This window comes from Hordeum vulgare, chromosome 2H, assembly GCF_904849725.1.
Source record: "Hordeum vulgare subsp. vulgare chromosome 2H, MorexV3_pseudomolecules_assembly, whole genome shotgun sequence".
NCBI classification, from domain to species: Eukaryota; Viridiplantae; Streptophyta; class Magnoliopsida; order Poales; family Poaceae; genus Hordeum; species Hordeum vulgare.
The window spans coordinates 384517557-384542698 of NC_058519.1; the positions used below are offsets into that span (position 1 = coordinate 384517557).

Below are 25142 nucleotides of genomic sequence, written 5' to 3' on the forward strand. Positions count from 1 at the left end.
ATACAAGAAGGTCAAGGCATTCTCTGAGTCTGACCTCGAGCATCCAGAAAACTTCACCAACATATCCTCCCACCACAAGCTCGTGAAGTACAGAGATCACAGGAAGGCAAGGAAAGGGGAGGACTTTAACCCGAGCGAGGGGCCTATTTATCCAAAGCTGGTGATGATAGTTGGCAACGGGAGGCCCCATGGCTCGATCGCCATTGGAGACGGCCTTATACGTTGTCCTAGCACTCCCCATAGATAAAGGCACGCCAAACGAGCTCCTGTCTTGAGATAACACCTCGTCCACGGCCAGTCGAGCTCACCATCGAGGTTAGTTTAATGGACTCAACTATCTTTCCGCATTATGTTGTGCGTTGGAACCAATATGATTACAATGCTAACAATGACTTGTGTTGCAGGCTGCTATTCTGAAAGAGAGAGAGGCAATGCAGGCGGTTATGGTGGAGAAGGATAAGGAGATGAGGGAGCTGGAGGAGAGGACGTCTGCATTGGTGGAGGCGGAGAGGGCACAGAATGATGCGTTTAACAGGGCCATATACGAGCTCTTCGTGGTAAGTCTCTTCTTCATATTATTTCAAATATTGCATTTTAATGTCCGTTTCATTAATAACTAAAAAGTTTGACTTGTCGAAACCAAATGTACAGTCTATGTGCGAGAAGACCGGCCAAGTCCCTCCGGCAATGCCAGTCATTAACATGGCGGGGACGGTGAGTTTCATTTCAGTGCAGTGATCTTAAGAGTGTCCTCATGCTAACGACACATTGCAAACTATGTTTGGTGCAGAATATCTCCCGAAACGCATCGCACGACCCTTCTTGTAGTGCCCCAGATGTAAACCTTCCCTATTTGGAACATATTACATGTGGGTCCACCTTGTCATGGATATGATGATGTCACTTTGTGTCTATGATTTCATGTGTCACTTTTGTTCTTCCTTGCATGCATGCATACCATATGTTTCATGCCATGTCCATGTCTTTGTGTTGTTGCATTGTGTTCTTATGTGTTGATGTGATGCTTGTGAGCTTGTGTGATATGTGGTTGTGATGAGTAGTGGAGTGGTGCAACTCTAGTAGTTTGCATGTGATAGTAGGAATAGTTGTGAGTTGCTAAGTTTTAAAAAAACCTTCCCTCTCCCTTTTATTCCAGGCTCAAGTTTCACCTCTTCCTTTCCCCTTTTAAAAAATGCCCATGTTTTAGCTAAAATTGTGGTGGATGAGAGATGAGTATTGCTGGTTTTGAATGGGTGTATAAAGGTGCATAAAATTACAAAAGAGATCAAACTAATGCTGTTTTGTAAGATATCTACATGCTCCTAAATTCTTGTTCTTATTTTTATTAAGTAGGAGTTGGTTTTCCAAGTCTAGGGATGTGCTTGTGATATTTTTATCACTTGTATACACCCATATTCATTTCTTTCTTCGCTAATTATTTCTGTAAATAGGAAACCAAAGGGAATGGTTTTTCCCTTATCTGCCGCCCTGGTGGGCTGGCTCCCGCGCAAGCGTGGCCCATCTACCCCCTCCCTCGCGCGTAGGAGCCGAATCCCACGACACCTCCTTCCTCCTCTAACGTCGTGTCTCCCCCTGCACCTTTTCCGTCAGGACAACGAGAGCGCGTGTTGACGCCGTGAGGGCGCCAACGACAAGGGGCCCTTATAACCTGTGCGTCCGTGCCTCCCCCTCTCCTAGGGTTCCTCTCCATTCCCTCCTGCCGCCGCCACCTCTCTTCTTCCCCTCCATCTCTCCCTTCCTCCCCAAGGTAAGTCCTCTGTAGGAGTTTGCAGAGAAGCAGAGAAGGAGCCCGCGTCAATCCCCTGCCTCCCGACGTCTCCGGTGATGGCGGCCATGTCCAGGAGCTCGGGGTTCGACCCCGCGTTCCATTCCCGTCGTCGGTAGGGTCGGGGAGCGACCACATCGACGGGGCCGAGCTCGTCTTCGCCGCGGCCACGGTGCCCTCCTTCCTCTACTTCACCAGCAGCAGATCTTCCTCCATTCGTTCTTCTTCCTCTACATCGCCTCGTCGCCGTGGGTTCACCTCATTCCTTCTCCCTTCTCGAGGTGAGCATCGCCCCCTTGCTTCCTCCTCCTTGGTCCGGTCTAGATCGGAAGAAGGGCTCGTCGTTTCCTCTCTGTTGCCGTTCGTCAGAGAGTAGCGAGGTGATGCGTGTGCGTAGCATGGTGTGATATGCGTGGTGGAGTTGATTGGTAGTAGTAGGAGCAGGAGCTCGCCTCCATCCGGCGCGTCGAAGCCGCTGCGGCAGCAGGGCGTGCCACCTTCCTCACTGTCACCAGGTTCGTGTCAAGCAGGGTGTACCAGGGCAGCAGGAGCTGTGTGCGTGTGTATCTTTCTATCAGGGCGACATGTAGGCATGTAGCAGTAGCAGGGGATCTCCCACTTCGTGTTGCTTCGTCGTGGTGGAGGGTTCCTTCGGTGGCGCAGCAACAGCAGCACGGCGAGGCGCTGGCGTTCCTTCCCTGTCGCCGACGCGTCTGTCAGTTATCTTGATCGCGTCTGTCAGCAGCAGTAGTATACCTTGATCGCAACCCTCCTCTGTTCAGTTATCAAGCCGTAGCCCAGTGGTATGTGCGTGTGTTGTGCCTATTGGAGGGCGCGGGTTCGATCCTCCCCTCGGCGCTATTTTAGTTTCTGTTTTTCCCCGGCAGAGTAGCTACAGGGAGAGGTTAGCCTGATTGCCTCCCCTGCACTGTCGAGCAAAGCAGTGCAGCGTAGTGGTGAAGTGGTGTTGCTGTGCACGAGGGGCACAGGGGTTCGAATCCCAGGGTGCCCCCTTTTATTTTTTCCTTCATGCTATATTTTTTCCCTTCTTTGCTTGTTGCTATTCTTGTGCCACAATCCATATATGACTTGGCATTTATAGTTTACCCCTTTGCTGCTATAAGAAGTGCCATATGATGAGTGCATGTGTGTGTTCATGTGAGATGTGCATGTGTGTGTGTGTGTGTGTGGTGAAGCTAGCCTAAGTGAGTGTGTAGAGGCACTAGTGTCATGCTTACATGGTGTAGTGTGATAGGTTTTGAGTGCATATATATCTTGTGGTGCATGTGGTGTGAGGAACACCCCCCTACTTGAGTGATCTAAATAGATGCAATATTCAGTGTTGTCCAAGAACATGTTTTGATGTGTGTAGTGGAGTGGATGTGTGTGTGTGGGACACCCCACCTTTGCAAGCAAAGCTATGCACCTTCACATGTCGATATGTGAGAGGGCATGACGATTTGTATGTGTGGATAGCTTGGTAGAAGTGGTTGTGAAGTTGATGTGCATGACACAAACATGGGGTTCAAACCCCCATGTCACTTTGTCATTGTGCACATGAGCTCAACCATGTAGTAGTTGATATAGTGAAACTACATGAAATGATGCACTATTCACTAGCCATGATTTGGAGTAGTTTCCTGTTCCTTAATTGTGGTCACTTTTTCCAAGTAAGTTCCCACATATTATATATGATTTTGGGGTATAATTGTTGGGGAACGTCGCATGGGAAACAAAAATTTTCCTACGCGCACGAAGACCTATCATGGTGATGTCCATCTACGAGAGGGGATGAGTGATTTACGTACCCTTGTAGATCGTACAGCAGAAGCGATGTGAGATCGCGGTTGATGTAGTGGAACGTCCTCACGTCCCTCGATCCGCCCCGCGAACAATCCCGCGATCAGTCCCACGATCTAGTACCGAACGGACGGCACCTCCGCGTTCAGCACACGTACAGCTCGACGATGATCTCGGCCTTCTTGATCCAGCAAGAGAGACGGAGAGGTAGAAGAGTTCTCCGGCAGCGTGACGGCGCTCCGGAGGTTGGTGATGATCTTGTCTCAGCAGGGCTCCGCCCGAGCTCCGCAGAAACACGATCTAGAGGAAAAACTATGGAGGTATGTGGTCGGGCAGCCGTGAGAAAGTCGTCTCAAATCTGCCCTAAAAGCCCCATATATATAGGAGGAGGGAGGGAGACCTTGCCTTGGGGTCCAAGGGACCCCAAGGGGTTCGGCCGAGCCAGGGGGGAGGACTCTCCCCCCCCAAACCGAGTCCTACTTGGTTTGGTGGGAGGGAGTCCTTCCCCCTTCCCACCTCTCCCTTTTTTTTTCCTTTCCTTTGATATTTTCTCTTCCTTGGCGCATAGGATTTGGTGGGCTGTCCCACCAGCCCACTAAGGGCTGGTGTCACCCCCCCAAATACCTATGGGCTTCCCCGGAGTGGGTTGCCCCCCTCCGGTGAACCCCCGGAACCCATTCGTCATTCCCGGTACATTCCCGGTAACTCCGAAAACCTTCCGGTAATCAAATGAGGTCATCCTATATATCAATCTTCGTTTCCGGACCATTCCGGAAACCCTCGTGACGTCCGTGATCTCATCCGGGACTCCGAACAACATTCGGTAACCAACCATATAACTCAAATACACATAAAACAACGTCGAACCTTAAGTGTGCAGACCCTGCGGGTTCGAGAACTATGTAGACATGACTCGAGAGACTCCTCGGTCAATATCCAATAGCGGGACCTGGATGCCCATATTGGATCCTACATATTCTATGAAGATCTTATCGTTTGAACCTCAGTGCCAATGATTCGTATAATCCCGTATGTCATTCCCTTTGTCCTTCGGTATGTTACTTGCCCGAGATTCGATCGTCAGTATCCGCATACCTATTTCAATCTCGTTTTACCGGCAAGTCTCTTTACTCGTTCCGTAATACAAGATCTTGCAACTTACACTAAGTTACATTGCTTGCAAGGCTTGTGTGTGATGTTGTATTACCGAGTGGGCCCCGAGATACCTCTCCGTCACACGGAGTGACAAATCCCAGTTTTGATCCATACTAACTCAACTAACACCTTCGGAGATACCTGTAGAGCATCTTTATAGTCACCCAGTTACGTTGCGACATTTGATACACACAAAGCATTCCTCCGGTGTCAGTGAGTTATATGATCTCATGGTCATAGGAATAAATACTTGACACGCAGAAAACAGTAGCAACAAAATGACACGATCAACATGCTACGTCTATTAGTTTGGGTCTAGTCCATCACGTGATTCTCCGAATGGCGTGATCCAGTTATCAAGCAACAACACCTTGTTCATAATCAGAAGACACTGACTATCATTGATCAACTGGCTAGCCAACTAGAGGCATGCTAGGGACGGTGTTTTTGTCTATGTATCCACACATGTAAATGAGTCTTCATTCAATACAATTATAGCATGGATAATAAACTATTATCTTGATACAGGAATTATAATAATAACTATACTTTTATTATTGCCTCTAGGGCATAATTCCAACAGTCTCCCACTTGCACTAGAGTCAATAATCTAGCCCTCACATCACCATGTGAATTACATTGTAATAAATCTAACACCCATACAGTTCTGGTGTCGATCATGTTTTGGCCGTGGAAGAGGTTTAGTCAGCGGGTCTGCTACATTCAGATCCATGTGCACTTTGCATATATTTACGTCCTCCTCCTCGACGTAGTCGCGGATGAGGTTGAAGTGTCGTTTGATGTGTCAGGTCTTCTTGTGAAACCTTGGTTCCTTTGCTAAGGCAATGGCACCAGTGTTGTCACAGAACAAGGTTATTGGATCCAGTGCACTTGGCACCACTCCAAGATCCGTCATGAACTGCTTCATCCAGACACCCTCCTTAGCCGCCTCCGAGGCAGCCATGTACTCCGCTTCACATGTAGAATCTGCTACGACGCTTTGCTTGGAACTGCACCAGCTTACTGCACCCCCATTAAGAATAAATACGTATCCGGTTTGCGACTTAGAGTCGTCCGGATCTGTGTCAAAGCTTGCATCAACGTAACCTTTTACGGCGAGCTCTTCGTCACCTCCATACACGAGAAACATCTCCTTAGTCCTTTTCAGGTACTTCAGGATATTCTTGACCGCCGTCCAGTGATCCACTCCTGGATTACTCTGGAACCTGCCTGCCATACTTATGGCCAGGCTGACATCCGGTCTAGTGCACATCATTTCATACATGATAGAGCCTATGGCTGAAGCATAGGGGACGGAGCGCATATGCTCTCTATCTTCATCAGTTGCTGGGCACTGAGTCTTACTCAATCTCGTACCTTGTAACACTGGCAAGAACCCTTTCTTGGACTGTTCCATTTTGAACCTCTTCAAAACTTTATCAAGGTATGTGCTTTGTGAAAGCCCTATCAGGCGTCTTGATCTATCTCGATAGATCTTAATGCCTAGAATGTAAGCAGCTTCTCCTAGGTCCTTCATAGAGAAACTTTTATTCAAATAACCTTTTATGCTCTCCAAAAGCTCTACGTTGTTTCCAATCAGTAATATGTCATCCACATATAATATTAGAAACGCCACAGAGCTCCCACTCACTTTCTTGTAAATACAAGATTCTCCAACCACTTGTATAAACCCAAATGCCTTGATCACCTCATCAAAGCGCTTGTTCCAACTCCGAGATGCTTGCACCAGTCCATAAATGGATCGCTGGAGCTTGCACACTTTGTCAGCATTTTTAGGATCGACAAAACCTTCGGGTTGCATCATATACAACTCTTCGTTAAGGAAACCGTTAAGGAACGCCGTTTTGACATCCATCTGCCAGATTTCATAATCGAAAAATGCAGCTATTGCTAACATGATTCTGACGGACTTAAGCATCGCTACGGGAGAGAAAGTCTCATTGTAGTCAATTCCTGGAACTTGTGAAAAACCCTTTGCCACAAGTCGAGCTTTATAAACGGTCACATTACCGTCAGCGTCCGTCTTCTTCTTAAAGATCCATTTGTTCTGAATAGCCTTGTGGCCCTCAGGTAGTATCTCCAAAGTCCACACCTTGTTCTCATACATGGATCCTATCTCGGATTTCATGGCTTCTAGCCATTTGTTGGAATCTGGGCCCACCATTGCTTCTTCATAATTTGCAGGTTCATTGTTGTCTAACAACATAATTGTCAAGACGGGATTACCGTACCACTCTGGAGCAGCGCGTGATCTCGTCGACCTGCGTGGTTCAACAGAAACTTGAACTGGAGTTTCATGATCATCATCATTAACTTCCTCCTCAACTGGCGTCGCAATCACAGGGGTTTCCCCTTGCCCTGCGCCACCATCCAGAGGGATGAGAGGTTCGACAACCTCGTCAAGTTCTATCTTCCTCCCACTCAATTCTCTCGAGAGAAACTCCTTCTCGAGAAAAGTTCCGTTCTTAGCAACAAACACTTTGCCCTCGGTTTTGAGATAGAAGGTGTACCCAACTGTCTCTTTTGGGTAACCTATGAAGACGCACTTTTCCGCTTTGGGTTCCAGCTTCTCAGGCTGAAGCTTTTTGACATAAGCATCACATCCCCAAACTTTAAGAAACGATAACTTTGGCCTTTTGCCACACCACAGTTCGTATGGTGTCGTCTCAACGGATTTCGATGGTGCCCTATTTAAAGTGAATGTAGCTGTTTCTAATGCATAACCCCAAAACGATAACGACAAATCAGTAAGAGACATCATAGATCGCACCATTTCTAATAAAGTACGATTACGACGTTCGGACACACCATTACGCTGTGGTGTTCCAGGCGGTGTTAACTGCGAAACAATTCCACATTGTTTTAAGTGAGTACCAAACTCGAAACTCAGATATTCACCCCCACGATCAGACCGCAGGAACTTGATCTTCTTGTTACGATGATTTTCTACTTCACTCTGAAATTGCTTGAACTTTTCAAATGTTTCAGACTTGTGCTTCATTAAGTAGACATAACCATATCTACTCAAATCGTCAGTGAAGGTGAGAAAATAATGATATCCGCCGCGTGCCTCCACGCTCATCGGACCACACACATCGGTATGTATGATTTCCAATAAGTCACTTGCACGCTCCATTGTTCCGGAGAACGGAGTTTTAGTCATCTTGCCCATGAGGCATGGTTCGCAAGTGTCAAGTGAATCAAAGTCAAGTGACTCCAAAAGTCCATCAGCATGGAGTTTCTTCATGCGCTTTACACCAATATGACCCAAGCGGCAGTGCCACAAAAATATGGCGCTATCATTGTTTACTCTTACTCTTTTGGTCTCAATGTTATGTATATGCGTATCTCTATCGAGATTCAATATGAACAATCCTCTCACATTCGGTGCATGACCATAAAAGATGTTACTCATAGAAATCGAACAACCATTATTCTCAGACTTAAAAGAGTAACCGTCTCGCAATAAACAAGATCCGGATATAATGTTCATGCTCAACGCAGGCACTAAATAACAATTATTTAAATTCATCACTAATCCCGATGGTAGTTGAAGTGACACGGTGCCGACGGCGATTGCATCAACCTTGGAACCGTTTCCTACGCGCATCGTCACTTCGTCTTTCGCCAGCCTCCGTCTATTCCGCAGTTCCTGTTTCGAGTTGCAAATGTGAGCAACAGAACCGGTATCGAATACCCAGGCACTACTACGAGAGCCGGTTAAGTACACATCAATAACATGTATATCAAATATACCTGATTTTTCTTTGCCCGCCTTCTTATCTGCCAGATACTTGGGGCAATTGCGCTTCCAGTGACCCATACCCTTGCAATAGAAGCACTCTGTTTCAGGCTTAGGTCCAGCCTTGGGTTTCTTCGGCGGATTGGCAACAGGCTTGCCGCTCTTCTTCGAATTGCCCTTCTTGCCTTTGCCGTTTCTCTTGAAACTAGTGGTCTTGCTCACCATCAACACTTGATGTTCTTTACGGAGTTCAGACTCTGCGACTTTCAGCATCGCAAACAACTCGCCGGGAGACTTGTTCACCCCTTGCATGTTGTAGTTCAACACAAAGCCTTTATAGCTTGGCGGCAGTGATTGGAGGATTCTGTCAGTGATAGCTTCTTGCGGGAGTTCAATCCCTAGTTCAGCTAGATGGTTTGAGTACCCAGACATCTTGAGCACATGTTCACTGACAGACGAGCTTTCCTCCATCTTGCAAGCATAGAATTTATCGGAGGTCTCATACCTCTCGATCCGGGCGTTCTTCTGAAAGATAAACTTCAACTCCTGGAACATCTCAAATGCTCCATGACGCTCAAAGCGACGTTGAAGTCCCGGCTCTAAGCCATACAAGACTGCACATTGAACTATTGAGTAGTCCTCCTTACGTGCTAGCCAAGCGTTCTTAACATCCTGATCAGCCGTAGCGGGTGGTTCATCTCCTAGCGCAGCATTAAGGACATAATCCTTCTTTCCAGCTTGTAAGATTAGCCTAAGATTACGAGCCCAGTCTACAAAGTTGCTTCCATCATCTTTCAACTTAGCTTTCTCTAGGAACGTATTAAAATTGAGGATGACACTTGCGTGAGCCATGATCTACAACACAAATATATTCAAAGTGGACTTTAGACTATGTTCAGGATAATTAGAGTTCAACTTAATCAAATTATATGCTAAACTCCCACTCAAAAAGTACATCTCTCTAGTCATTTGAGTGGTTCATGATCCACTTACGCTATCCCAAGTCCGATCATCACGTGAGTCGAGAGTAGTTTCAGTGGTAAGCATCCCTATGCTAATCATATCAACTATATGATTCATGATCGACCTTTCGGTCTCATGTGTTCCAAGGCCATGTCTGCACATGCTAGGCTCGTCAAGCTTAACCCGAGTGTTCCGCGTGCGCAACTGTTTTGCACCCGTTGTATGTGAACGTTGAGTCTATCACACCCGATCATCACGTGGTGTCTCGAAACGACGAACTGTAGCAACGGTGCACAGTCGGGGAGAACACAATTTCGTCTTGAAATTTTAGTGAGAGATCACCTCATAATGCTACCGTCGTTCTAAGCAAAATAAGGTGCATAAAAGGATTAACATCACATGCAATTCATAAGTGACATGATATGGCCATCATCACGTGCTTCTTGATCTCCATCACCAAAGCACCGGCACGATCTTCTTGTCACCGGCGCCACACCATGATCTACATCATCATGATCTCCATCAACGTGTCGCCATCGGGGTTGTCGTGGTACTTATGCTATCACTACTAAAGCTACATCCTAGCAAAATAGTAAATGCATCTGCAAGCACATATGTTAGTATAAAGACAACCCTATGGCTCCTGCCGGTTGCCGTACCATCGACGTGCAAGTCGATATTTCTATTACAACATGATCATCTCATACATCCAATATATCACATCACATCATTGGCCATATCACATCACAATCATACCCTGCAAAAACAAGTTAGACGTCCTCTAATTTTGTTGTTGCATGTTTTACGTGGTGACCAAGGGTATCTAGTAGGATCGCATCTTACTTACGCAAACACCACAATGGAGATATATGAGTTGCTATTTAACCTCATCCAAGGACCTCCTCGGTCAAATCCGATTCAACTAAAGTTGGAGAAACCGTCACTTGCCAGTCATCTTTGAGCAAAGGGGGTTACTCGTAACGATGAAACCAGTCTCTCGTAAGCGTACGAGTAATGTCGGTCCAAGCCGCTTCAATCCAACAATACCGCGGAATCAAGAAAAGACTAAGGAGGGCAGCAAAACGCACATCACCGCCCACAAAACCTTTTGTGTTCTACTCGAGAAGACATCTACGCATGAACCTAGCTCATGATGCCACTGTTGGGGAACGTCGCATGGGAAACAAAAAATTTCCTACGCGCACGAAGACCTATCATGGTGATGTCCATCTACGAGAGGGGATGAGTGATTTACGTACCCTTGTAGATCGTACAGCAGAAGCGATGTGAGATCGCGGTTGATGTAGTGGAACGTCCTCACGTCCCACGATCCGCCCCGCGAACAATCCCGCGATCAGTCCCACGATCTAGTACCGAACGGACGGCACCTCCGCGTTCAGCACACGTACAGCTCGACGATGATCTCGGCCTTCTTGATCCAGCAAGAGAGACGGAGAGGTAGAAAAGTTCTCCGGCAGCGTGACGGCGCTCCGGAGGTTGGTGATGATCTTGTCTCAGCAGGGCTCCACCCGAGCTCCGCAGAAACACGATCTAGAGGAAAAACTATGGAGGTATGTGGTCGGGCAGCCGTGAGAAAGTCGTCTCAAATCTGCCCTAAAAGCCCCATATATATAGGAGGAGGGAGGGAGACCTTGCCTTGGGGTCCAAGGTACCCCAAGGGGTTCGGCCGAGCCAGGGGGGAGGACTCTCCCCCCCCAAACCGAGTCCTACTTGGTTTGGTGGGAGGGAGTCCTTCCCCCTTCCCACCTCTCCCTCTTTTTTTTCCTTTCCTTTGATATTTTCTCTTCCATGGCGCATAGGATTTGGTGGGCTGTCCCACCAGCCCACTAAGGGCTGGTGTGACCCCCCCAAATACCTATGGGCTTCCCCGGAGTGGGTTGCCCCCCTCCGGTGAACCCCCGGAACCCATTCGTCATTCCCGGTACATTCCCGGTAACTCCGAAAACCTTCCGGTAATCAAATGAGGTCATCCTATATATCAATCTTCGTTTCCGGACCATTCCGGAAACCCTCGTGACGTCCGTGATCTCATCCGGGACTCCGAACAACATTCGGTAACCAACCATATAACTCAAATACACATAAAACAACGTCGAACCTTAAGTGTGCAGACCCTGCGGGTTCGAGAACTATGTAGACATGACCCGAGAGACTCCTCAGTCAATATCCAATAGCGGGACCTGGATGCCCATATTGGATCCTACATATTCTACGAAGATCTTATCGTTTGAACCTCAGTGCCAAGGATTCGTATAATCCCGTATGTCATTCCCTTTGTCCTTCGGTATGTTACTTGCCCGAGATTCGATCGTCAGTATCCGCATACCTATTTCAATCTCGTTTTACCGGCAAGTCTCTTTACTCGTTCCGTAATACAAGATCTTGCAACTTACACTAAGTTACATTGCTTGCAAGGCTTGTGTGTGATGTTGTATTACCGAGTGGGCCCCGAGATACCTCTCCGTCACACGGAGTGACAAATCCCAGTTTTGATCCATACTAACTCAACTAACACCTTCGGAGATACCTGTAGAGCATCTTTATAGTCACCCAGTTACGTTGCGACGTTTGATACACACAAAGCATTCCTCCGGTGTCAGTGAGTTATATGATCTCATGGTCATAGGAATAAATACTTGACACGCAGAAAACAGTAGCAACAAAATGACACGATCAACATGCTACGTCTATTAGTTTGGGTCTAGTCCATCACGTGATTCTCCCAATGACGTGATCCAGTTATCAAGCAACAACACCTTGTTCATAATCAGAAGACACTGACTATCATTGATCAACTGGCTAGCCAACTAGAGGCATGCTAGGGACGGTGTTTTTGTCTATGTATCGACACATGTAAATGAGTCTTCATTCAATACAATTATAGCATGGATAATAAACTATTATCTTGATACAGGAATTATAATAATAACTATACTTTTATTATTGCCTCTAGGGCATAATTCCAACAATAATCTCCCAAGGAATCCAGTGGTGAAGTTAGATTTGCCATTAGGATACTTTCTGGAGTTGACATATTCAGATGTGTTGCAAGTTTGCTCTTTGTTTCCATGGAATAGGTTGAGCCCAAGGGCATGAGCTTTTGTGTGGTAGTAGTAGGGGTTTTGCTCTACACCATACTGGTGTCATTTATCTCCTGGTGTTACTCGTGTGAAAGTTATGCCTAGACAAAGTGGGCATGTGGCTGGAAATTCCAGCTTAGTGAAAATCTGGAATTTTCACTAAGTCTGAGAATCCGGATATATTTTCTTCTCCTGTAGATGAGGTTGTGCTGGTCATTGTGTTGTGATCTAGCCTTATTTTTGTGCTAGGAATTTGGACCTGATATGTTTGTGAAGCTCCCTGTTAAATTTCATCCCATTTGGAGTCATGTAGGTTATGTTTTGGCTGCTGTCAAATAGCTTCAGAACAAAGACAGAAAGTGAAGTGCAGGAATTTTCACCAAGTCCCTGAGATCTGATGGTTTTGGGAAAGTTTGCAGCCTTGTATCTTCCTGTGTATAATTCCTTTTTGTGTGATTCTTGCTTGTGCTCGTAGTATTCTTGGTTAGCTACAGCCACAAATATTATTTGTCATAGTTGGGTGGCTGTAGGTGCTTTGCATGTAGCTCGCAAAGTGCTAAGATGCAGATTATGGCAGATTGTGTAGTTTTGTCATTTTTGTTGTTTGTGAGTGATTAGTTGGTGATGTGGTGTTCTTCCTTGCTCCAATCCGTTCATGTTGGGTTTTTATATGTCTTGGCAACCTGGGAATACCAGATTTATGCCATTTGAGTGTGTGGTGTTGATTTTTACACGTAGGGCTTCATATCTTGTTTCGTTGATTCCCGTTGATCCGTAGGTCCTATTGTAATGTTCTTTATATGGTTTTGCATCGTTTTCACGAGACGCATGTGATCATGTCATTCGAATGCATGTCAACATAGCTTAGGGTACAGTTCTGTCCAGAAACTTGTATTAGCTTCTTTTGCTTGTGCTAGTGACAGAAATAGTGATGCATGCTCATTTTTCATCTCATGCATCATGTGCTTGTTGCATATTGCGTTGCTATTGTTCATTGGATGTTATTCTTATGTTGGGTAGCACCGGGATCGGAGAACGAGTACGTGGATTCGGGAGAGTACGTGCATGATGAACAAGAACCATTCCAAGCCGAGGATATCACAGGCAAGATGATATGACCTTGATTCCATCTCTAGACTTGTTATGCTAGTTTGCGTTTCCATGTCATATTGCTTCTTGATATGCCATGAACCCAAAAACTGATTCCTTCCTAGCAAACTTGAATGGCTAAGTAGGCTTTGCTCAGCTACTAATGTTAGCGTTGCTAGATGCAGGTGCTTTGTCTCATGTGATAACATGAGCTTGATATCATTATCTTAAATGCTGATATTTAATTAATGCACCTGTATACTTGGTAAATGATGGAAGGCCTAGCCTTTTGCCGGGTGCTTTGTTCCGTAATTGCCGACTTAGTTACCGGCTACCGGTGTTTGATTCCATAATGATCGCTCCTAACACGTTCGGGGTTGTTATGGGGACCCCCTCGATAAATCGCGTAGTGCTAAGGCTTGTCCGGCAGGACCCAACATTGGTGTTAATTTGCTAATCACTTAATAATAAACTGCATAGGGAATAGCTACCTCGAGGAATTTAATCAAAAACCCGGGCCAGTGCTCCTCATGAGTGTTGGTCCAAACTAGAGTCGTGTGCGGGGCCAACCCGGGGCAACTCGGGAGATGTCTATCAGGCCACTGTACGCTGTGCTCATCCGGCGTGTCCTGAGACTGAGATACGCGGCTCTTATCAGGGTCGTCGACACGTCTGGAGGTCCTGCTAGTCTTGCCTTACCTTAGCGATATATCTTGCGTATAGGAATCCCACTGAAGCTTTGGTTTCCCCCAAAGTTGAGGTTTGACCACGAGCTTCGTGATAGAGGATTACTTTGCGGCCTGTGTACGTTTGTGATGGACTAGTTGGAGCACCCCTGCAGGGTTTAATCTTTCGGAAAGCCGTGCCCGCGGTTATGTGGCAACTTGGAATATTTTATTAACATCCGGTATTAGATAACTTAAGCAAAAGCTAATAAAATTGCCAACTGTGTGCGTAACCGTGACTGTCCCCTCGAAGATCTCTCTTCGGCCGGGAACACGGTGGGGTTATGTATGACGTAGGTAGGTGTTCAGGATCACTTAGTGATCAAGTATTCTCGATCGTTAGTATAGTCCACCCTCATACATGTTCTATGTAAGTTAGCCACTAAGTCAAGCTTAGGATGCTGCAACCTTAAACACTTCACCTTATCCTACCTAATAACTTGACTAATTCTGGCACCAAGGTCTTAGATTGCTGAGTCCTCGTGGCTCACGGATTCCTCCAAAATCCCAACAGGTTCAGGTACCCCAGAGACAGATGATCCCGACGGCACGCAGCTGGCGTGGCAGTACGATGAGGAGACGGACTGCCTGTACGTGAACTATCCAGAAGATTGAGGCGTGGTCGTGGTCGTGGGCCTGCAGGCAGGGTAGCATAGCCTTTCTATGTTTTGTAGTCCGTAGCGGAACTACCTTGGTTGTATGTGTGATGTACTCTGAGATATTTATGAGAAGGCAATTGAATCCCTGATTGTCTGTCTTTATTATTATGTATGTGCTGTGTTACCTGTTTGCGAGACGCTTAGATGCGCTCCTTTCCAATTCGGGGCCTCGATCCCCAGATCAGAAAGGACCGCATCTTGGTCGTTACAAGTTGGTATCAGAGCCTTACGACCATAGGAGCCTTTGTGTGATCGTACTTGGCCGAGTCAAGTCTAGAAAATGTTTTGAGTCTTAGTTATATCGGAGAGTAGGATTCTTTTTCCTCCTCTTCAATGTTTTTACGATCACGTGGGTATTTGTGAAATCTATATGATTTCGATGTGACGGAATCCTGTTCTGGTGCCTCCTATCTGCTCTAAGTCTCAGGGGAGTTGAGCTCCGGGGGATTCTTGCGCACATCACCATCATTCAGATTTCTGAGTATCTAAGAACGAAGGATGTTCGTTATTGCTTCAATACTGGTAGTGGTGAGATAACCCCGATGTCCCCAGTACTGGTGTAGATTGTTTGGGGGTATTACCACACTTGGTATCGTTGTGATCACGAGGATCTGTTGTAGATGAAGGTCCGAGATGCTGGTCGTGTGTTGAAGGATGTGATACAGGTGACGGGTTAGTTTAGGAGTTGTGTGAAATACTCCTTGTATTCGTGTACCAGATTGCATAACCAGTTATTTCAGGAATTCATAGGTGGGATATCAAGTAGATCTTATAGGACTATCTTCCTACAGACGCTTGATTGAGGTTTGGGAAATCTCGGTCATTTATTTGTTCCGAGCAGTTCTAGCTCACACTTGTTTGCAGTGGTCCTTATCGGAATTTTGTCGTCCGTCACTTTGAGGATGCATTCTTGCTATGTTGTTCAAGTGCAATTGCTAAATTCTGTTTAGATGTTCTGTCTTTTGATTCAGCAATATCTTCAATTATTCTGTGGACTAATATGCTGTCCGTCTTCAGGATGGCTCCACCGACTCGTCAAAACCCAGGGCATGAGGATATGCCGCCTCCACCACCTCCTCCTCCGCCGCTGCCGCCGCCTCCTCCTCCTGCAGAGGCCTGGCAACGATGATGGCAGCTACTAATGCAAACACCGAGATGCTGATTCAGTTGCTGCAAGAGAGAGCCCACCAACAGCCAGGCAATGTTCAACATGGTGGAAATCAGTTTGCGAGTCTGAGCCAGTTCCTGTAAAACCAGCCTAAGACGTTCACTTCTTGCGACCAGCCATTTGCTGCAGAAGATTGGATCTGTGATATGAACAAACATTTCGAGTGTAGCAATGTGCATCCGGAGGACTATGTCAAGTTTGCAACGTTTCAGTTGAAGGGTCAGGCTTCTATATGGTGGCAGCAGCTCAAGGACTCTAGAGGCGCCAGGGTGATGTCTTGGGACGAGTTTTTTTGTGACTTAAGGTCCCACTACATCCCTTCTAGTTTTGTGGAGGAGATGCGTGAGAAGTTCAGGTGTTTGAATCAGGGTAGCAATTATGTGTACAAGTACAATGTCGAGTTCCACGAGCTCGCCCGTTACGCGCTGCAGGACATCCCGGATCAGAAGAGCAAGATCTACCAGTTCAAGGGTGGCTTGAAGGAAGACTTGCAGTTAGCTCTTGCCTTGCACGATCCTGAGGAATTCGACAAGTTCTACAACCTAGCTCTCAGAGTAGAGGCAGCCTTGCTCAGGGTGGAAAATTCCAAGAAGCGCTTCAGAGATTCCAGCTCTTCCTCGACTCCGGTGGTTCAGAAGCAACAGAGGTTTTGGGTTTCTCCTCCTCCTCCTCGGCACTCACAGCAGCTGAAGCACTCAGGTGGTCGCGGTTCCTCCCACCCACCCAACCCTGGCTTTCAGCAGAGATACCAGCATCAGAAGCAAGGGCCTCCTCAGACTCAGTACCGGCAGCGAGCACATGTCACTTGTCACAAATGTGGGCAGAAGGGTCACTATGCCAACAAATGTACTTCTCAGCTCCGTCTGCCGCCTCCTCCTCCAGACAAACCTCCAAGCAACGCTCTTGTCAAATTCAACCCCAGATTAGCTCGAGTCAACATGGTGAACGCAACTGAAGCAGACAACTCCTCTGATGTGATCATGGGTAACCTCCTCGTCAATGATATTCCTGCTAAAGTGTTATTTGATTCTGGTGCATCACACTGCTTCATGTCCCGTCCATTCTTTGCAAAGCATGAGTTTGTTTGTCAAGATTTGGTTAAGCCTATGTCAATAGTGTCTCCTGGTAGATTGATGAATTTTAATTGTCTGGTTCCGGATGTTTTTGTCAAGATGGGCGCTTATGCTTTTCTGGCATCTCCTATTGTCTTCGGCAATTCCAACATCGACTAGATTCTTGATATGGACTAGTTGGCCATGAACAAGGCGTCAATTGATTGTGAAGCCAAAGAAGTGAAGCTTACCCACTCTTCGGAGGATGTGATTATATTCGCGGCGCGTGATGATACAATCCGTCTGTTCTCCTTGAATGAAAAGGGTGAGATCAATCCTATTGAGCAAGTCCCAGTGGTCTGCGAATATCAAGATGTGTTTCCTGAAGAGCTGCCAGGCATGCCTCTGCACCATGAAGTTGAGTTTGGCATTGAGCTTGAGCCAGGCACAGAGCCACTGTGCAAACGGCCGTACAAGCTGGGTCCAGAAGAATTGAAGGAACTTAAGTGGCAACTCGATGAGCAGGAGCGTTTGGGTTTGATCAGACCGAGCTCGTCTCCGTGGGGCTGTGGTGTTCTATTTGTCAAGAAGAAGGATGGCTCGGACCGGCTGTGTGTCGATTACCGTCCATTGAACAAGAAGACCATCAAGAACAAATATCCACTTCCGAACATAACTGAGTTGTTCGAACAGTTGAAAGGTGCTAAGGTATTCTCGAAGCTTGATCTCAGAATGGGCTATCATCAAATTTGCATTCGCGAGGAAGACATTCCGAAGACGGCATTCAGGACTAGTTTTGGCTCGTATGAGTATAGGGTCATGTCTTTTGGTCTGGCAAATGCTCCTCCGACATTTTGTTGATTGATGAACTATATTTTCTCCCCATACAAGAATGAATTTGTCTTGCTCTATCTCGACGACATTCTGGTATTTTCTGAGACTGAGGAAGATCATGAAGAACATCTCAGATTGGTGCTTGATAAGCTGAGAGAGTATAAGCTGTATGCCAAGTTTGCCAAGTGCGAGTTCTGGCTGAAAGAAGTGGTTTATCTTGGGCATATTATATTTGCCGAGGGCATTAAGGTTGATCCGTCTAAGGTTCAAGCCATTGTTGAATGGGAGCCTCCGCAGAATGTGAAGCAGCTTCGAAACTTTCTCGGGCTTGCTAGATATTGTAGAAGGTTCGTTGAGAACTTCTCCAAGATCGCCAAGCCGTTCTCTAGTCTTCTTCAGAAGGGTGTTAAGTATGCTTGGTCTCCAGAGTGTCAACTGGCCTTCGATACACTCAAAGAGAAGCTTATCTCCACTCCGGTTTTGGCCCCTCCGGATGATTCCAAGCCGTACCAGGTCTTTTGCGACGCTTCTCTCCAGGGTCTTGGTGCAGTCTTGATGCGAGATAAAAAGGTGGTTGCTTATACCTCCAGGCAGTTGAAGCCTGCGGAGAAGAACTATCATATGCATGATGTCGAGCTAGCAGCTGTGGTACACGCCTTGATGACTTGGAGACATCTCTTGTTGGAATGTAGGGTTGAAGTTATCACCTATCACAAGAGTCTCAAGTACATCTTCACTCAGCCTAACTTGAATCTTCGGCAAACACGTTGGGTGGAAATGCTCAAGGATTTTAATCCGAGTGTTGAGTACACGCCAGGCAAGGAAAATGTTGTGGCGGATGCATTTAGCAGGAAGGCATATTGCAACAGTATGATTCTGCAACCTCTCCAGCCGGGTCTTTGTGAGTCTTTCAGGAAGCTCAACCTTCAGCTAGTACCTCAGGGATTTCTTGCGAACCTTCAGATCTCTCCTACCTTGGAAGATCAGGTCAGAGCAGCTCAGCTTCTTGACGCTATGGTGAAGAAGGTCAAGATTGGCGTGGGAAAGAGTCTCCCCAAGTATAAGTGCTTCACTGTTGATGCCAGGGACACGTTGTTTTTCGAGGATCGCCTTGTCGTTCCGAAAGGTGATCTCAGGAAGGTGATCATGGAAGAAGCTCATAACTCTCTGCTCTCTATTCATCCTATAAGCTCCAAAATGTACCATGACTTGAAGCTGACTTTCTGGTGGACTCGTATGAAACGTGAGATTGCTCAGTTCGTAAACGAGTGTGATGTATGTCAAAGGGTGCAAGCAGAACATCAACGCCCAGCAGGCCTTTTGCAGCCTTTGCCGATTCCCGAGTGGAAGTTTGATCACATTGAGATGGATTTCGTCACCGGGTTTCCGAAGTCCAAGAAGGGCAGTGATGCTATCTTCATCGTCATCAACAAGTTGAGTAAAGTGGCTCATTTTCTCCCAGTCAAGGAGTCCATTTCAGCAGCTCAGATGGCAGAGTTGTACACCTCCAGGATTGTCTCTTTGCACGGCGTACCTATGATGATCTCGTCAGATTGCGGAAGTATCTTCACTTCCAAGTTCTGGGACTCCTTTCAGTCTGCTATGGGCACGAAGATCCGCTTCAGCACAACGTTCCATCCTCAGACTAGTGGTCAAATGGAGCGAGTGAATCAAGTTCTTGAGGATATGCTGAGAGCCTGTGTTATCTCTTTTGGCATGATGTGGGAAGATTGTCTGCCTTTCGCGGAGTTCTCGTATAACAACAGTTATCAAGCTAGTTCTGGCAAGGCTCCATTTGAAATTCTCTATGGTAGGAAGTGTCGTACTCCGATCAACTGGTCCGAGACCGGCGAGCGTCAGATCCTTGGCAATGATATGATAGAAGAAGTTGAGGAGATGTGTGGGATCATTCACGGCAACCTCAGAGCAGCTCAGTCCCGTCAGAAGAGCTATTACGATAGCAAGCACCATGACAAGTCTTATGAGCTTGATGACTTTGTCTATCTCAAGGTGTCGCCTATGAAGGGTATGCAGCGCTTTGGTATCAAAGGCAAGCTTGCGCCTCGTTTCGTTGGTCCGTTCAGAGTGGTTGGCAAGAGAGGCGACCTTACGTAGCAGCTCGAGCTTCCATCAACCTTTGCAAATGTCCATGATGTGTTCCATGTTTCTCAGCTTCGAAGGTGTTTCAAGACCCCTGAGCGCACTGTGCATCTTCAAGAGATCGACCTTCAACCTGACCTTTCTTATCGTGAGCATCCAGTTGCGGTTCTCGAGGCGACTAAGGGCAAGACCCGTAACAAGACTGTCAAATTTCTCAATGTGCAGTGGTCTCACCATTCCGATAAAGAGGCTACGTGGGAACGCGAGGATCACCTCCGTTCCGAATTTCCCGATTTCTTTCAGTCTTAGATCTCGAGGGCGAGATCTTCTTTGTAGTGTGGGAGAGTTTGTAGTGCCCCAGTTGTAAACCTTCCCTATTTGGAACCTATTGCATGTGGGTCCACCTTGTCATGGATATGATGATGTCACTTTGTGTCTATGATTTCATGTTTCACTTTTGTTCTTCCTTGCATGCATGCATACCATATGTTTCATGCCATGTCCATGTCTTTGTGTTGTTGCATTGTGTTCTTATGTGTTGATGTGATGCTTGTGAGCTTGCACTACTAGGAAAAGGCCTGCTAATGGCGCACCTATTTTGGCTACTAATGGCGCACTATAGGTGCGCCACTAGCATCACGCCATTATATTTTTTACTAATGGCGCACCACTAGTGCGCCATTAGTATCTGGTATACTAATGGCGCACCAAGCAGTGCGCCATTAGTATTGCTCACGTTGCGCCATTAGTATGCCTCCCAGGTGCGCCATTAGTATGCCTCTCAGGTGCGCCATTAGTATGCCTCCCAGGTGCGCCATTAGTATGCCTCTCAGGTGCGCCATTAGTATGCCTCCGAGGTGCGCCATTAGTATGCCTCCCAGGTGCGCCATTAGTATGCCTCCCAGGTGTGCCATTAGTATAGCCCATGGTGCTCCATTAGTATCTGGTATTCTAGCATATATATGTTTTGTTTCAAAACCACAAATTCAACAGCACATAACATATATATCAAATGTATAATACATAATATGTGCCCAATACTTTTACTAATCCACAACACATAACATATATGCAAAGTTGCATAACAAATTTCATGATCCATATATCAAAACTCCATAGCATCCATACATCCAAAATTCCATAGCATCCATATATACATATAGTTCCATAGCATCCATACATACATAGATCCATAACAAATATAGTTCTATAGCATCCATTCATTATTCACATACAATTTTTTGAGCTAGAATATTTTTTTGTTTGTATTTATATGTTACCATTATTATTTTAGATGACAAGAAAGACAACTATGGCTCCAAAGGTTTGCTTTATGTCTTCACGTCACATAAGTAAACGAAGTAGAAGGGGCGCACGCTTAGGAGCTCCAGCGCGCGGTCCTTTTAAACTTCCCCTGGCAAAAGAAGCATGAATCAAAAGCGTTAGAGAAAGAAAACAGATGATTCAGAATTACAAATTTTGATACACATTGACTTCTAACAAAACAACACCAGCAATGTTTGTTACAAAATTTATGAGGTATCAAGATACATAAATTGTCAACTAGTGACGACTACACACACACATACACAGAGATCTATATACACACATAAGCTCCAAAGAATACAGCTAAGATTTTCAAGAGAACATTCACATACAAGAATAAGCACATGATGTTTGGTTCCAAATTATAAATATAAGCTGCTGATGTTGCGCTGAATCCAAAGTAATCCCAGCTACATAGGTCACATGCTCGCTCTAATGAGATGTGATACCAAATGTTTAAGCCTGAAGGAAAGAAGCAATGGTATAGGCACAAACTTTCTAGTCATGGAGATGATACTACGATCATAGTGTTCACCCTTGATTGCAAACAAAATCTAACTAGTAAACGCACACAATCAGCAGCCCCTATATATAAATCCATAAAAGTATTAGAACAGATGCATCAGAACTGAATTACCTGTGAGCAACAGCAGGAATGAGCTTTCAGGCTGCGCGAGGAAGGAGACCGTCTTGTCAACCTTCTCCAAGCACTCCTGACTCTGCACCAGCAACGAATCGCCATTCCTCTCCACAATTCAGTCAAACCTGTAAATTCTACTCAGGAGCTAAGCAAATGAAAGGGTTATAGGCTATTTCTAGAGCAGTGATACTGATGTTGAAGTTGTCGGTGCTCCGGCAAGGAACGAGTATCAACTCAATACCAGTTCACCATTTTTTGTCCCTGTCCCATCTGTGGAAATAAAGTCACAAATTAAGGACTTCACTGTGAACACCAAATAATGATTATAAAACACGCATGCGAGAAAGGAGATCGACATACCCAGGGTAGTATGGTGATGGAACAAGAAATGCATTTCCTGGATCAGCAATACAGAAGCTCAGTATTTCCATTGCAGGCGTCGCACCAGATGTTATCACCATTTGAGATGGATCAAAGGATACTGACCCTTGCATGATTTGCCTCAAGACTTGAAGATTTATTTGTACCAACTTAATGACCATCTAGCTAATATAGGACAAGCAACAACATATTAATGCGGAAAACAGGGTGGCATCTCAGCATAATTTCTGCATGACTTGTGCCCAAAGGGGCTCATCATTAAATTTATTTTCTGATATATCAGCATGACATCACGTCTTAAAGTACGCTATCTTTTCGGTATTAATCTTGAAAAATAACTACCAGAATTGAGGTCAAGAGTAAAACAGAAGTATGACAATGCAGAATGGCTTGGTTATACTGTTATGGAATGATGACCTATTTATGGAATGTGCAAATTCGCTTCCAAGAATTGAGGCAGCAAAATATGGACAGTACCAGAGGCTCCTCTACCCTCAAAATCAGTTCTTCTAATAATACAATATATTAGAGCGGCTAAGCTAGCCTGCTCCACATTCATCCTCCGTTGTGAGTGAGAGTTACTCCCCTGGTGACACGTTTTCCCCCATTTTTCATATTGTTGACTTTTTTTACTTCCCAAAGGAATTACCCCTGAAATACAATATATTAGTTTCTGGGAAATGCTCCTGTGATCCGAGTTAGGTGGACTACACTTCCAGGTTTGCATAGGTATTTTTTACTCGCAAGGAATGCTACGTTGATGACCAGAAATTCCAGGATTTCAGGCCACTCAGTGCTTCAATTGCATGAGATGGGGAGGTCGGTGGCATTTTTTGATGCAATTGGTAAGAGCTTGAAGAAAAAAATGTGCATATAAGGAGGTTAATGGCAGATTACCTTTTCCTGTACTGGGATTCACATGCTTTTCACCAATCATTCTTAGATGATATTAAACTTGACACAACTGCTATTTCAACTTCGCTTGACAATGTTCCCTTATACAACATGCAGTTAGCCGTAGATCCAATTATATTGCTGAAATCCTCAGAGGCTGCCTCCAGCTCTGATCGTTTCAGCGAAGGCACACCTGGAAGAATGATTGATCATGTGTTAATGTGCAACCAAAGAACAAAATAAATGATAACAGATATGCACACATACAATGAAGGATACCTATCACGAAGGCTCGCTGCAGCCCGCTTAGCCCTGTTACCCAAGGCCTCATAGTACCGACTTTCTTCGCCCGGCAGTACACAGCAAATGCCGTAGTCATGACAAGGAAGGCCGCACCACGTGCCGTGACCAAACCGTAGGCTCTCCAGGAGCTCCTGCGCGATGCCTGCCCTTCTTGTGGTCAGGAGCTCAAGTCGGCGGCAGGAGAGATGGTGGGAAGTGTATCCATAGTATCCTTCTCGGATGCGAATTCCTGATGTTTGAACAGCACATGAAGCAAAACGAAGAAAAATATCAACTTGAGTAAGAAACACATTGATCATCATAAGTAAATTCCACTAATGGTGACCTTTGAAGATGCAACAACATCTATTCAGCTAACACTGTTGATGTTTATGCCGAGCTATATGTTATGCTATTATCACAAAACACGGAACAGTGCGAGTTCGTATTTGTTAACCCGTTTCAGATGTTGGCATGATTGATTACTCTACTACGAGAAGAGAGATGATTCGATCAATCAGGCAGGAAGAAACACCATACTGTTCAACTTGTATGGTAGAATCATGGCATCATGTTCCATCCCCGAGCCGTCTCCTCGAGCAGGAGACGGCTATCACCGTCTCATCCCCGTCACCGTTATCTATAGGAAATGGAAGAAAACAAGGAGATGGTGAGGTGAGGTGGGGAGGGAGAATCTGCACGAGAAATGAGTGGAAGTACCAACCTGGGATACGTCGATGTCGGATCCGCCGCCCGTTGGCCTCGCCATCGCCGGAGATGAAATGGTGGCCGAAACACTAGCTACCACGAGGGACGATGGAGGGCGGGAGCGCTGATTGTAGACGAAGGGGAAGGAGGCGTGGAGCTCGGGGAGATTGGGGGAGTGCTTCCCGTCATCGGAGCTCACCAGAATAGGTCGGTGTTGGTGGTGGCGGCGACGAGGGAAAGCGGATCGTGGGGAGGAGGAGCGTGGTCACGAGACAGAGAGGGAAGAGGTAAAGCTGGAGGTAGGTGGGCGGCTGGGCGCCCTCTCTCTCTCGTGGGATTTTTTTCCCTTTTCTCTCTGGCTAAAAAAATTTGACGCCCCGCGCTACAGACTTGAAATTTTCCTTCACGCGCCATCACGCGCTCTCTCTAAGTTTTGGTCTTTTTTTTAATGTACGTGTAATGTTGATCACATCCGACTGACAAGTGGATCAAACCAAAAGACATGCACGACACAACAACAAGATTCATCCGTGACGGACTAAATGGTGCATAAAGAAAAAAAACTAGGCCCTATTTGGCCGAGTTGATTGATCGGTGACAGTTTTCGTGACAGTCCCTCGACGTTTGTCATAAAGGATCCGGGGTTCTCACGCACATTAGCATTTGGGTATTCAGTGACGGTTTCCATGACGGTTGACAAGAATGTCAGCAAATAT

At 46.1% G+C, this 25142-nt stretch overlaps 1 long non-coding RNA gene across 2 annotated transcripts; it reads right to left on the reverse strand.

Moving 5' to 3' along the window:
* Window positions 1-21332: 21332 nt before the first annotated feature.
* On the reverse strand, window positions 21333-24735 carry LOC123430126. 2 transcript variants are annotated; one of them, XR_006622869.1, is made up of 7 exons: window positions 24443-24735; window positions 24259-24358; window positions 23716-23968; window positions 23440-23629; window positions 22522-22707; window positions 22159-22431; window positions 21333-21609 (listed from the first exon to the last, which is right to left on the reverse strand). It is a non-coding gene; the product is annotated as an uncharacterized LOC123430126 (long non-coding RNA). The 2 variants fall into 2 exon arrangements; XR_006622868.1 differs by having other exon boundaries at window positions 22522-23629.
* Between the last annotated feature and the right edge of the window lie 407 nt (window positions 24736-25142).